Consider the following 14,597-nt stretch of genomic DNA (forward strand, 5'->3'; position numbering starts at 1 on the left):
CACAATACTCAGGGTCAGCCACAGTAACACACATTAAAACTATGGAGTCTAGCTAGTCAGACATGTGATAGTAAACATTTCCGTCGACTAGGAATTTAATCTCAAAATAAGATTGGCATTGTAAGTATAGTTCCTAGCCAACAAGTAATGCTCAAATCAAATAATAAATTCAATACAAAATATAACCGAGAGTAATTCAACCTCGGGTCGTTCTCCTTAGGACACAATTGTAAGTGTTTCTCTTTCGGTTGTGAGGAAAAAAAGGGGTTCAAGCAAGAGATGAAAGATTAAAAGAACTAAGCAATAAAAGAACTAAGAGATGATCAAAATTGGAATTGATGCAAGTAAAGAGAAAGTAAGGTCGAAACTAGTGAAAATGCTAGAAATGCAATAAAAGGACCTTGACTTGGGAATGAGGATCCAAGGAATCCTATCATCGCCATAACCACAACTATGGTAATTATGATGAGTCAATCTCGCCTAGTCAACCTCAACCATCGAGGAGTAAGTCAAGCAAGCATAATTGACCTTAATCCATAAGTCCTAGCTAACTTACCAAACTAGTTGATAAAAAGCTAGCGTCAATGAAAACAAGAGTCAACTAATAACTACCCAATAATTATCACTAAATGTCGGACATTATGACTCTAGTATCCTAGGAACTCAAACCACAAGCCAAGGTGGGAAAATCTACTCAAATTCTAAAGTTGGCATTTTCACAAACACCTTGTGTGCATAAAAGTAAAACATGGGAAATTGCAAAGTAAAATAATAAACTATAACCAACTATCAACAAAACCAAACATAAACAAGCAAACAAGCATAAAGAAAGCATGAAACATTAAATTCATCAATCAAAACTTCAAGGACTCAAAATTGCAATTATAAACAAAGTGCTTGAACCAAAGGACATTGAAAGTAAAGACAATGTAATTAAAGAGGAATTAAAGAGTACTTACAATTAAAGATGATCAGAAATCCAAAGTTAAGCTTGCTATTAAAATGCTACATGAAAAATTCATAAACCCTACTAAGAGAGCTAATTCTACTCTACTCCTACTCCTACTCCTACTATATGAAACTATGAAAAATAAAATCTAAGTCCTAATGCCTTCATATGTGTTGATTCCTCCCTTATATAGCACTTCATTTCAGCATTTCAGCCTCCCAAAAATGAGCCAAGGGCCTCCAAATTCACGCAGCATGTGTTTCTTTAATGAAATCACGTGCAGGGACCTGTGCGGACGCACAGACGTGTGCGTCCGCACACGCGACTGAAAATTGACCTGTGCGTATGCACAGAAATTCTTGCTTGTGCGCACGCACACTTCGCTGTGTGTGCTTTTCCTTGTTTTCTTCATGTTTTCTCACTTATACATGCTTTCTTCCACTTTTGCCCATCCATTCTTGCCACCAAGACCTGAAATCACTCACAAACTATATCACGGCATCGAATGACATAAAAGTGAGATTAAATTGCTCTATTAAAGCACAAAATTGCATGTTTTCATATTTAGGATCAAATTAGGGACAAAACACAAAAGTATGCTATTTTGGTGCTTAAGTGTGAGTTCATATGCTAGAATCCATCTAGATTAAGTCAAAATATACCATCAAATATGGACTCATCAACATGCCGTCAGGAATCTTAGTAGACATCTCAACAATATTTTTGTGGGAAGACATAGGCCAATTATTCCTACAGCAAGAAAAAAGAAAAATTGGATTACTACCAAATAACTCGGGCAAATAAGGAAACAACTCGGACAAATAAAAGTAAACAGCAAGTATCAGATTCGGAAGTAAAAGGGAGACCCCAGGACTCACACTAAAAGTCCAGGGGCACCCTTTGGAGGCAACAATAAGGAAAAAAGGAAAAGTCGACAGTCTATGCCCTAACACTTCTCAATAGAAAAAGAGATCAATCATTTCCTGGTAACACCACTCCATACAAGCAGCAAGAAAGCCATCATCATCAACAAAAATCATCAAAACTACAACCTTTTTTTTTACCACTTGTTCATCACTAAAACTACAACCTTTCCCTATCAACAATTCAAACAAAAACTCTGTATAAGAAGAGGTCATGTAAGGATGAAAAGAGACAGGAACAGTGATAAACCAAAAAGCCCTAAGGAAGCAAAAACTACCAGAGATACAAAAAGGCGCACATCACAGTGACGATCAGGCACAAGGATGCAATCTTTCACAGAAAGAATCAAAGTTTCTCAAGGCAAACTCAATAAAAATCAAAACTTTGCAAGCATGTAAACAGTAAAAGCGACTATCAAAGCATAAAAGAGGAAAAAAAACACCAACCTGCAGAGAAGAAGAAGCAAAGAACGACAATGGCTCGGATGAAAGCGACAGCAAACACGCACCAACAAAGCACTTTTCGAATAGGAAGGAGGCTTGAGGAGCGTGGAAACATAAGAAGTCAACAAAAAAGGAGCAAAGAAGAAAATGGGAGAAAAAACCGAAAGTAAGAATAAAAGCTTCCTTACTTAATTTCAAAATGAAGGACGACGAGAGAAAAGAGGAAACGACAAGAAGTAAATGGGCCTTTAAAGCCATCGCACGTTCCCTAAAAAGCACAACGCGCGATACAATTAAAAAAGAAAGAGAAAAACGTTTCGCATTCAAGCAAAAGCAAGCCCGCCAGAAGTTACACCAAAGGCTAACCAAAGTTCAATGCTCGAGCACGACTTCCTTAAAAGGGGCCGAAGTCTAAAGACACGACCTCAAGGGAAAGATCGAACTCGAGCAGGGGCACTGTTCATACCATGGGTCGAGCTAAGCGAGCCGACCTGAATGAAGACAGAGATGACCGATCTCTTATAAAGGTTGGTCGCAACCGATCTCTTCCCAAAAGAGCTCGGCCAAATTGCTATAAGGGCCTAACTATGCCCAAAGCAGAAGATCACAACCCGCTTGAAGGCGGCTGGCTAAAGATAAGGGGACCCACCCCCAAAAAAGATAAGATAAGATAACTAACTTATCTCCAAGGGAGGCCACTACACACTACTATAAATACATTGGAGCACCCAGTATAATTCATACTCTGATTCTACACAAAATACCTGCTCAAATCCCATGCTAACTTAAGCATCGGAGTCTCTTGCAGGTACCACCACCCTCCGGCGATCAGGGATCAGCAGCACCACCAGATCCAACAAGTCGGACACGACAGCTCCGGTCACCATAACAGATCTCATCCGAGATCGACCTTTAGTTTCAGGTAACCCTCGGAACAGGGAGCCGATTTGAATGGACTCAAGAATGTGAACAAGCCTTTCAAGACTTCAAAAATTTCCCGAGTCAACCACCAATCCTCACCCAACGTGTTCTAAGAGAACAGCTCGTATTATACTTAGCAATTGCAAATAGAGCTATAGCCTCAGTTTTAGTCCGAGAAGATGAGAACAGATAGTAACCAATCTATTTTGTCAGCAATGCTCTACAAGGGCAAAGCTAAACTATCAAAAGATACAAAAGTTTGCATATTCCCTTGTTATCACTTCCAAAAGGCTCTGACCTTATTTTCAAGCTCATACCATAAAGGTTCGAACTAATCAGCCTATGAAGCACATCTTACAAAAAATAGATATTGAAGGTCGGATGTTACAATGGGCAATAGAGCTATCCGAGTTCGATTTAAGATATGAAACTCAGACAGCAATCCAAGGTTCGGAAAACCGGACCGGTCATCAAACCGCTCTAGCTACTGGTTTATTGGTTTATTGGTCCAACCGGTTCAACCGGTAGTTCAACCAAAAAAACCGTTTCAGAATAAAATAATAAATAAATAAATTATATATAAACATCATAAAATATAATTATAGTCTAATATAAATGTTAAATATCTTCCAAATTTAAAACATATAAAATGTCAACCAAATCCATATGATCTTATCAAAATATAAAGTTAAATAGTAAAAAGAGCAATGGTGCAAACAGCAACAATACAATTAGAAATAATCATTAATCACTCCTAAATTAATTCAAAACAGTAGCATAACAAATAATCACCCCCTAAATTAATTCAAAATAGCAGCATAACAAAATCACTAACAACAGTAGTCCTAGGAGGAACATCCGTAATCACCACAGAACCAGCACCAATCTTAGCACATTCACCAACCTTAATGTTCCCCAAAATACAAGTCCCTGCACCAATCAAAACCGCATCACCAATCTTTGGATACCTATCACCAGAAGCTTTACCAGTTCCACCCAAAGTCACACTATGAAAAATTGACACATTATTACCAATCACTACAGTTTCACCAACCACAAATCCAGTTACATGATCAAGCAGAATCCCGCTTCCAATCTTAGCACCGGGATGAATACCAACCGCGAAAACCTCGGAAACTCAGTTCTGGATCATAACTGCCAAGACTTTTCCTCTTTGAAGCCATAGCTTTTGAGCAACTCTATGAGATTGGCATGCTAAGAAGCCTTTGAAGTTCAAGAAGCAATGCACATGGCTTATGCAAGCAGGGTCTCTTTCCTTAACTGTTTTGAGATCATCCTTCACAGAATCCATGATTTCTTGGTCAGATTTCAAGATCCCAACAAAAAGATCAAAGAGTGTGTTACTTGGAAGGCTTGCACTGCTTAATCTGTTAGCAAGGTAATTGGCCAAAGTAGATTCCAATGAATCATGAGACAGAATTGAGGATTGGTAGTAACTATTCAAAATAGGTTCCTCATTTACATCAAGTTCAGCCTCTTCCTTCATCTTCGGCTATAGATCCACAGCTTCATTTTCTTGAACTTCCTCAACAAAAGTAGGGGTAGTCTGAAGAGTTTTCACCTGGTACTTGCAAACACCATCAGTGAGATTATTTCTGAAGATTTTTGACCCCTTGAATTATTTTTGACACCATGAGTTGCTTCTTGATTAATACTATTTTCCATAACTGAAATTAATAACACCCACAACACAATGAAATTAAAAACAGCCACAACACAATGAAAATTAACAATGAAAATTAACAGCATGAAAATTAACCATGTTCTTAACCTAAAGCAGAGGAACGAAGAACGAAGAAGATGAGCAGAGGAAGTTCACAGAGGAAGTTCACAGAAATTAAACAGAAATCGAAGTTCACAGAAAAAAGAACAGAAATCTAAGCTCACAGAGGAAGTTCACAGAGTATCAACTTTATGTTTCTTCATGTTTCTTATACTAAAGAAGATGAGCAGAGGCGAAGAACAAAGAAGATGAGCAGATGACGAGTCACTCACCTAGGGTCGATGGAGGGCTACTAGTGTTGAGGACCACGCGACGATGAAGACGATGAGAGGGCTACTGGTGTTGAGAATATGAAGACGATGGAGATGGAGGGCTACTGGGTAGGGAACCAGGCGACGATGGAGGGCTACTGGGACTGAGGACCAGGCGACGGCGGTGGCGCTGACAACCTGAGACCGCGGCGACGATGGAGGGCGACTGGGCGGCTAGGGTTCAGACTTCAGAGGGCGGCTAGGGTTCACTCATTGTGAGACTGAGATAGTGAGATGAATCATGAATGAATGGGGGTCGGGGGAAGAATGGGGGGTGGGGTGCTCCACGAGCGGGTCGGGTCGGGTTACATTTTTTATTTTTTTTAAAAAAAACAATAAAAACGGCATCGTTTAGCAGAACCGGCCGGTCACCGGACCGGCCCAACCTGCCGGTTTTCGGCTGGTTCACCGGTTTTTCAACGGTTCTTCCTACTGCGGTTTTTAGAGGAGGACCGGACCGTTTGCATCGTCGGTTCGCGGTTAAACTGGTTGAACCGGCCGGTCCGGTCTGGTTTTCAGAACCTTGCAGCAATCAAATCCCAATATTTAGCCAACTTTGTGGCCGAATACACTGAAGCTCATGGAAGCCCTGTGATGAGCGAATATTTTATACGCTTTTTGGCATTGTTTTCATAAAGTTTTTAGCACGTTTTGTTTAATTTCCTTTAAGTTTTTATAGGTTTTAGTGTTAAATTCACATTTTTTTATTCTACTTTGAGTTTGTATGTTTTTGTACAATTTTAGGTAATTTCTGGCTGAAATTGAGGAGCTAGAGCAAAAGTCTGATTCAAAGACAAAGAAAGCACTGCAGATGGTGTCCAGATATGACCTCTTTGCACTCGGAAGAGCATTTCTGGAGCTACAGAAGTCCAAATAGAGTGTTCTCAACGACTATGGAAAGCTGACTTATAGAAATTTTCAGCAATGTATAATAGTCTATACTTTGCTTCAGATTAAAAGGCCGAAAACTGGCGTCCAACGCCAGCCTCCTGCCCCCTTCCAGGCGTCCAGCGTCCAAGGAGCAGAGACCAGCGTCCAAACGCCCAAAGTGGACCCCCTAGCCAGCGTTCAACACCATAGAGACCTCAAAGCACATGGATCTCATCAAAGCTCAGCCCAAACACTCACCAAATGGGCCCTAGAAGTGGATTTTAGCACTAAAAAGACTATTTTACCCTTACTAGTCATTTGTTTAGTATTTAAGGGATTAGATTTACGTCTTTTAGAACCTTAACACCATATTTCGAGTTTTACATTGTATTTTCCTTTCAGTATGAGTTTATAAACCTCCTAGGTTGAGGGGAGGAACCCTGCTGAGTTATATGAATTAATAAAAGTAATATTGTTTCTCTTCAATCCGTGTTTGATTCAATTCTAAGATGTATATTTGTTCTTCAACATGATGAATGAGATTATCAGTGACAATCAGCTCCGTTCTTCATACTAAGACCGCATGCCTGACAACCACCCGTGTCTACTTGGGTTCGTGTGAATACGAGCCAGGAAAGCATTGAACCGTCAGCTTGATTATACATCTCTTAGACGACTAATCCACGACTTCGTTAGGGACTTCTCGAGACACCAGTTCAGCCAATTTATGGGGAGAATAGGGTCTCTGTGGTAGAGGCTAGAACCCAAAGATGCAATATTCTCTGATATGGAAGATCCGACCTCGTCTGTGGTGCTTTGAGTAGGATCATTAAGGAGAATGGACTGTAAGAGCTTCACCCTCAATCAGACTGGATGCGCACTAACCCTGGTGTTCAGATCTAGAGGAGATTGACAACTGCAGCTGTACGGCGTTGATCACATACAGCCTGCCATTGAAGGAATCATTCACACTTGAAGAAGACAGTAATACCAGAGTTAATTTAGAAAGACGAAGCATCTCCAAACCTTAACCAATTCCTTATCACTGTTTACATTCGAATTTAAAAAGTATTTTATACATTTTTCTTTATTTCTTTTAATGCAATTAAACCTCAATCCAACAACTCTTCTATCCGCCTGACTAAGACCTGCAAGATAACCATAGCTTGCTTCAAACCACAATCCTCGTGGGATCGACCCTGACTCGCTCAGGTATTACTTGGACGACCCAATGTACTTGCTGGTACCATTGTACGAAGTGTAGGGATTCGTGCACCACCCTGCATCTTGGAATTTATATGTAGACAGATCATCCAATAAAGCTGGAAGTGGAGCAGGAGTTATTCTGGAGAACAAAGAAGGAACTTGGGTAAAACTTTTATTAAAATTCAAGTTTCCAGCATCCAAAAATCAAGTCGAGTACGAAGCCTTACTTGGTGGCTTGAGGCTAGCCAAAGAACTCGGGACAGTAAAGTTAATTGTGTTTAGTGATTCTCAAGTAATAACCTCTCAAGTTAATGAGACTTATCAGGCTAAAGATCCCAACATGAAGAAGTACTTAAAAGAAACATGGGAATAATTAGCTCAATTTTCGAAAACAAAAATCTGACATATAGCTCAGAAACAATGGCTATATCTAATCTTGGTTTAGGTTGGATGACTCCCATCATCGAATATCTCAAATTCGATATCATCCCTAAAGAAGAAAGGGAAGCAAGGAGGCTCATAAGAGAAGCAGAAAACTACACCTTGGTTCACAACGTTCTCTATAGAAGAGAAATATCTACATCTCTACTAAGATGCATCTCGACCTCCAAGACTAATAAAGTTTTAGAGGAAGTCCACAGCGGCATGTGTGGAAACCACGTAGGAGCACGGTCACTAGCTAAAAAAGTGATCCAAGGTGGCTTCTTTTGGCCGACCTTACAAAGGGAGGTAGCCAATTTCGTTAAAAAGTGTCTGCCCTACCAAAAGTATGCTAACTTCCACGTGGCACCCCCCAACGAGCTCATCAGCATCATTTTACCGTGACCATTTGCAAAATGGGGCTTAGACCTTCTCGGGCCATTCCCACAGGTCCCCGGATAGGTAAAGTACCTCATAGTGAGTATTGATTATTTCACTAAGTGGATCGAGGCAGAACTTTTGGTAACCACCATATCTTAAAGAAATTGGAGGTTCCTCTACAAGAACATTGTCACCTGGTTTGGAGCTCCACACACCATCACCATGGATAATGGAACTCAGTTCACCGACTCAGCTTTCAAAAGCTTGGTGGCAAACTTCAAGATTAGGCACCAGTTTACATCGGTATAACACCTTCAAGCCAATGGACAAGCAGAAGATGTGAATAAAGTCGTGTTGGCCGGGTTAAAACGCCGACTACAAGACGCAAAGGGAGCATGGGCAGACAAGCTTCCTCAAGTCTTGTGGGCATATCAGACAACCCCCACTAAATTACAAGGGAATCTCCTTTTCGACTTGCTAACGGCATAAAGGCCATTATACCTATAGAAGTAAATGAAGAATCTCCAAGGGTTAGATTCTACGAGAAGATAGGAAACATTCAAACTCAAAAGAAAGAACTTGACCTCTTTCCAGAAGTCCGAGAACAATCTTGAATAAAGGAAGAAGCCTTGAAGTAAAGAATGGAGTTAAGGTACAACAAGAAGGTTGTCAAAAGAAGCTTTGGCATGAACGACCTCATATTGATCTGAAACGACATCGGAACATAAAAGTCAGGTGAAGGAAAGCTGGCTACAAATTAGAAAGGACCTTATAAGATCATTGAAGTCCTAGGAAAGGGTTACTACAAAGTGTCCGACTTGAAGGAGAACGAGCTTCCAAGGTCATGGCACGCATGTAACTTAAAACGCTACTACAGCTAGAAAGTGCACCTTGATCTCTGGTATACTCTTTTTTCCAACTTCATGGTTTTCTCCCGAGAAGGGTTTTTCTGAAGAGGGTTTTAATGAGGCACCATAGCAAGAGCCAAGGATTAATAAAAAACTCTTAGTAACAAAGCTTATGTAAATAATATTTTTCTTATTAATGATAATTCATTTTCTCATAAAATTTTCCATTCAAACACACTAATTTAAGCTCGGAAAATTGTGAAAATCAATGCCCAACCTAAATGGTTGGCAAGATAAAGCAACGAGGTACAAATTAGTATAAGAAGTTTTATAAGCAGATCGTGGTCCGACCTCATTCGAAATTTAAAGTAAAGAGAGTTGGATCTAAGACGAATCGCAAAAGTAACTTGTTAAAACCGACTACTTAAAGTCAGAATAAAACTAAAGGAAGTACATAATCTTAATCTTACAAAAAAAGAAAAAGATCAATGAGGGACCGACTTACTTCAACCGAGATCTTTAGCAACTTAACATCATCAAAAGTTATCAAGTGACTTAGGTTTTTAGTCACAAAAAGCTAAAGAAACAGCTACGCCAAGCAATGTCAAAAGAAAAATTCATCCATACCAAACTGCCCCAAACCAAAAAAAGTGGGGAAAAAATTTTTAAGAACAACAAAAATAAAAAGGAAAATCGTTCCCACTACAACTATTACAAAAATCAAATTGTTCATAAATACCCACAAGCCAGGCCATCCAAATACTTTGAAATTAAAAAACTAGAGGTAATGACCAAATTAGTACCCGAAAGATTCAAACGCTGACATTTTGGTACCTCACTATTGTTATTGACAAAATGGTCCTTAAAAGATTTTAAAATTTGACAAGCGTACCCACGAGTTCACCGGAGCACATTTCCGGCAAGCACAGTGCTGACATGGCCACTGCATTTTGATGACATGGCAAATACCCTTCCCCACCCTAATTCTTCTCCTTCTCCTTCCCCCTCCCCAACGCACTCCCCCCCCCCTTCCCCTTTCTGAATGCATTCTCCCCCCTCCCCAACCCTAATCCTTCCCTCCCCCTCCCTAATCCTAATCCCCCATCTCCAACGCACTTTCCCCCTCCTCAATCCAAAATCCCCCTTTCTGAACCCTAATCCCCTTCCCTTACCCCTTTTAATAAATTCATCAATTTCCGCTAACCTTTCAAAATGATTTGCAGATTCCATTTAGCATTTCAGATTAAAACCATATATATTGAATAATTTTGTGATTTGGCATTTCACATTCCAAAATCAAACACTTTTTCCTCATGCAATTCTCAACGTTGTTAACAATTTAATCAAGGAGAAAATCACACGATTTAGCAGAAGGAAGAAGAAGGAATGGTGAATGCAAGATGATTTTAACAATTTTTTTAAAATAGAACAAAACCAGCAAATTCGCGAGAAGGAGAGAAGAGAATCTGAAGCAGGATGGCGAATGAAGCGGTTCCGAATGGCAAGGGAGGAGGCAGTGTAAAGAGTGACGGGAACCACGGGAGGGAGCTACTTGCGAGAGAGGAAGCAGTATCAGAAGTGAGACCTCGTCTTCGATACACGGAAGAATGGGAAAGGGGACGGGGGCTAGCAGCAAGCACATACAAGTAGTGAAGGCGAAGGGGAGAGAGAGTTGAGAGTGTGAGACACTGTGTTGGGAAGGGGATTAGAATTCAAAGGGGTAAAGGAAGGGGATTAGGGTTCAGAAAGGGGGATTTTGGATTGAGGAGGGGGAAGTGCGTTGGAGATGGGGGATTAGGATTAGGGAGGGGGAGGGAAGGATTAGGGTTGGGGAGGGGGGAGAATGCATTCAGGAAGGGGAAGGGGGGAGTGCGTTGGGGAGGGGGAAGGAGAAGGAGAAGAATTAGGGTGGGGAAGGGTATTTGCCATGTCATCAAAACGCAGTGGCCATGTCAGCACTGTGCTTGCCGGAAATGTGCTCCAGTGAACTCGTGGGTACGCTTGTCAAATTTTAAAATCTTTTAAGGACTATTTTGTCAATAACAATAGTGAGGTACCAAAATGTCAGCGTTTGAATATTTCAGGTACTGATTTGGTCATTACCTCTAAAAAACTAAGAAGGGGGGATGAGTTCGCTGGAGGTCATGTTCACGTCTTTGGGTTGTCCGGAGGAGGTCGAGAGAATTTCTGGCTGAGAAGGAGTAGGCTCATCGTCCACCTGAGAAGCTCCCTCAGCTCAGACTTCAGGAGCCTTCGGGTCAGGCATAGGAGTGTCCTCCTCATCTTCTGACACAGGAACAATCATCTCATTCACCACAATATTATCAGGACTAATTAAGGAGAGGTTCACCTCAGGAGCTACAACTTGGAACAGGGCCTTCAAATTTTTTACCAACTCGTTCATTCCCTGAGCTATGGTTTCCTCCAAATCTACATACTTCTCCCTTGACTTGGCAACCTCATCCACTAAGTCTAACTTCTTTTCGAAGACTCTAGTATAGCTTTTTTCATCTTTATTTTTCAAGCCCTCCGCCATGGCACAGGCAGCCTCAAATTGTTTCACCTTCTCCCAAGCCCTGGCAAGGTCGGAATCAAGCGCCTCCTTTTTACCCTCCAACTCCTTCTTGGACTCTCTCAAGGACGCCACTTCAGCTTGAAGGTCAGCCAGAGTGCGCCGAGTGGCACGAAGGGGAGTCTTCTCCAACTCTCTCAACATAGCAGAAGCTACTCCAGCCGTCCAAATTCCACCTCGGACAAGTACTTGAAGATGGTTCTTTATGGAAACATCATTCATACTAATAAAGCTGTGTAGAAGGATGTGTTTCTCACAGAACTCTATACCTTCAAAACCAGTTCTCGGGAGGAGGAGGCGCAGAGGGAATTGCTTGATTACCAGGGTTAGAAGGAGGAGTGAGTGGAGGAGGAGTTGCATTGGGAGTAACATTGAGGGAGGCCAATGCACCTGAATCCGATTTGGAAGGAGAAGGGATATCGCCTGATTCGCCGATTTCTTTTAACTGGATAGTTCGGGCAATAACATTCTTTCTAGCAGAACGAAGAGTTTTCATAGCAGCCAACTTGGGAGCCATCTTTTCTGCACGACATCAAAGTCGGACTACATTAGCTAACAAAGCAATCAAGAAAATTATATCTACAAAATGGAAAAAATGCTACCTAACTCGGGTCGGATTTAGCTCGAATTTTCTAAATATTTCTTGGTATCTAGATAAGAAGCTCGGCCCCAGTACTCCTGGAATAAGCCGACTACACTCTCCTCGACCTCATCCAAGTCATCTAAGTCGTACTTAACAACTACAGGGTTTTCCTCCCAATACAAGCTAAAAATAGGCTCATCCCTTTCATTCAAAAAGAAAGGTCGGACACCCTCAACAGACCGGATCTTAAAGAAGTAATTTTTAAAATAATGAAAAGAATCATAAAAAAAGGGCGAAGATCTTCCTCACCTGAATAGCTCGGAAGGAGATCCAACTATGTTTCTTGGAACTAAAAGGTTTAGTGAGAACAAAAAGGTAAAAGAAAATTTTAAGAGAAGGAGGGACGTCGTGTTCACGGCAGAGGAGTGGATAAATCTTTAAGAAATCCCAAGAATTGAGATGAAGCTGGGAAGGAGCAACCTTACATACCCTAAGGACATCGGATTCAAAGTCGGTAAAAGAAAGGCTAACCCCTAATTTCGTGAAAAAACACTCATACACATATATGAAATGGTGTTCCGAGTTACAAAGTCAGGAAAAACAAACTCTCTTCTCAGGATCGGCAATTGAGATCTCATACCTACGCTCATCCTCTCGACTTTCACACAACCTATGGTGCCTACGAAAAGTCTCGGCATACTCTTTATCAATAGGAGTAAGAACGGATATATCTATCCAGGTCAAGTTAGACAGAACTTTAGAGGACATGTTGTGAATAACTGACTGAGACATAAAAGCTATACCTACAATACAATGAAAGAATATCATCACTACAAGTCGGCAGGACAAGGATAATAACATAAGCATTTACACAGTCAAAAGATGTCGGGTCGTCATCAACCAAGAACGTCACAATTCTTACAACCCTTCATACACACAACAAATAGACTACATTTCCAAAATATGGAAATGGCATCACCTTCAGTAAGAAAAATGGCATCATTTGGGGAAAACACAAAATAAAAACCTCACACTCAGATTCACAGCAACAACAAAGAAAGAAGCAACTTTCATAATCGATTTTCATAACACAGAATTGTCAAGCATAAAAAGAATTATTGACGAAAGAAATAAAAAACAAAGTAAAGGCGCATCATCCAGAACGTAAAGAGAAGTTCAAAAGATCAAAGAAACCAACCTTGAGAAAATATGAAGCGGAGTCAATGCACAACAACAGCAAGATCACGTATGATCTAAAACTTCCAACAAACGAACAAAAACTCCCAAACAGAAATTCAAGATAAAGAAATGTGGAAGAAGAAAAGAGGGTTACGAAGAGCCTTGAAGAGGAAATGAAGATGAAATTATTCAGAAGAAGAAACGAAAAAAGAAAAAATGGTTTTTGGTATTTATAACACACTAGGGACAAAAAAGCATTTCACGCTCCTTCATTTATGACGTGCACAGTTCCCAAGATAACCGTAAAAATAACGTGTGCAGTACTATGAAAAGACGCAACGTTTGGAATTTTTGAAAAGCACGTCAAATACCTGACTTATTCCGAAAAGGTGGCATACCCGACGTAGCGCTATGTCCCAAAGATCAAGCGAATCTACAAATACTAGAGTCCGACCTCTTGAAAAGTTCGAACCCGGACAAAGACACTATTCATACCCTAGCTCAAAAACAAAGCCAGACCCAAAATAAATAGAAGCCCACTCAAGGATCCAACCTCTCCCTCTACTGCAGCCGCCATCCATCTCTCGCCATCGTTGTCATGTCTACGATGGTGTTTCACCTCCAGCCACAAGTTCGCGGAGGTCCAAATGGTAACCGTCATTGTTCCTCGTCCAACATTACCGTTCATCGCTAGAACGCCAGAACGTCGTTGCTGCAACACAAGAAATATCCCTCACTGTCGAATACGCTATTCTCACCTCCAACTGTAGCTTCTCACTGCCACAATGCAAGAAACATCCTTTGTCATCGAATACACTGTTCTCACCTCCAGCAACAACAACTCGCATATCTGGATTTTTCACTGCCACAATGCAAGAAACATCCTTCGTCGTCGAATACACTGTTCTCACCTCCAGCAACAACTTCTCACATATCTGGATTTTTTTTTTTTTTTTGAATAACTTTGAATGTTTCTTTTTGTTAGATTTTGAATGTTCTTTTTCAATAATTTTAGTATATTTCTTTTTGTTATAAAATTGACTGATTTGTTAAAGAAATTGCTGGATGAATGAAATGTTGAAATTTTAGTATATTTCTTTTTGTTATAAAATTGACTGATTTGTTAAAGAAATTGCTGGATGAATGAAATGTTGATTACTTAAAGATTTTTTCAACTCCAAATCTTAAAAATTTCATCCAAGAAAAACAAGTATGAAAATAAGGCGAAAACAAAGCACAAGTAGCA

General features: G+C 40.5%; 1 pseudogene; it reads right to left on the minus strand.

Annotated features, from left to right (window-relative positions):
• Positions 1 to 4,042: 4,042 nt before the first annotated feature.
• On the minus strand, positions 4,043 to 4,759 carry LOC107640297 (serine acetyltransferase 1, chloroplastic pseudogene; annotated as a pseudogene).
• Between the last annotated feature and the right edge of the window lie 9,838 nt (positions 4,760 to 14,597).

Source organism: Arachis ipaensis, chromosome B5, assembly GCF_059453495.1.
Source record: "Arachis ipaensis isolate K30076 ecotype BB chromosome B5, ASM5945349v1, whole genome shotgun sequence".
NCBI classification, from domain to species: domain Eukaryota; kingdom Viridiplantae; phylum Streptophyta; class Magnoliopsida; order Fabales; family Fabaceae; genus Arachis; species Arachis ipaensis.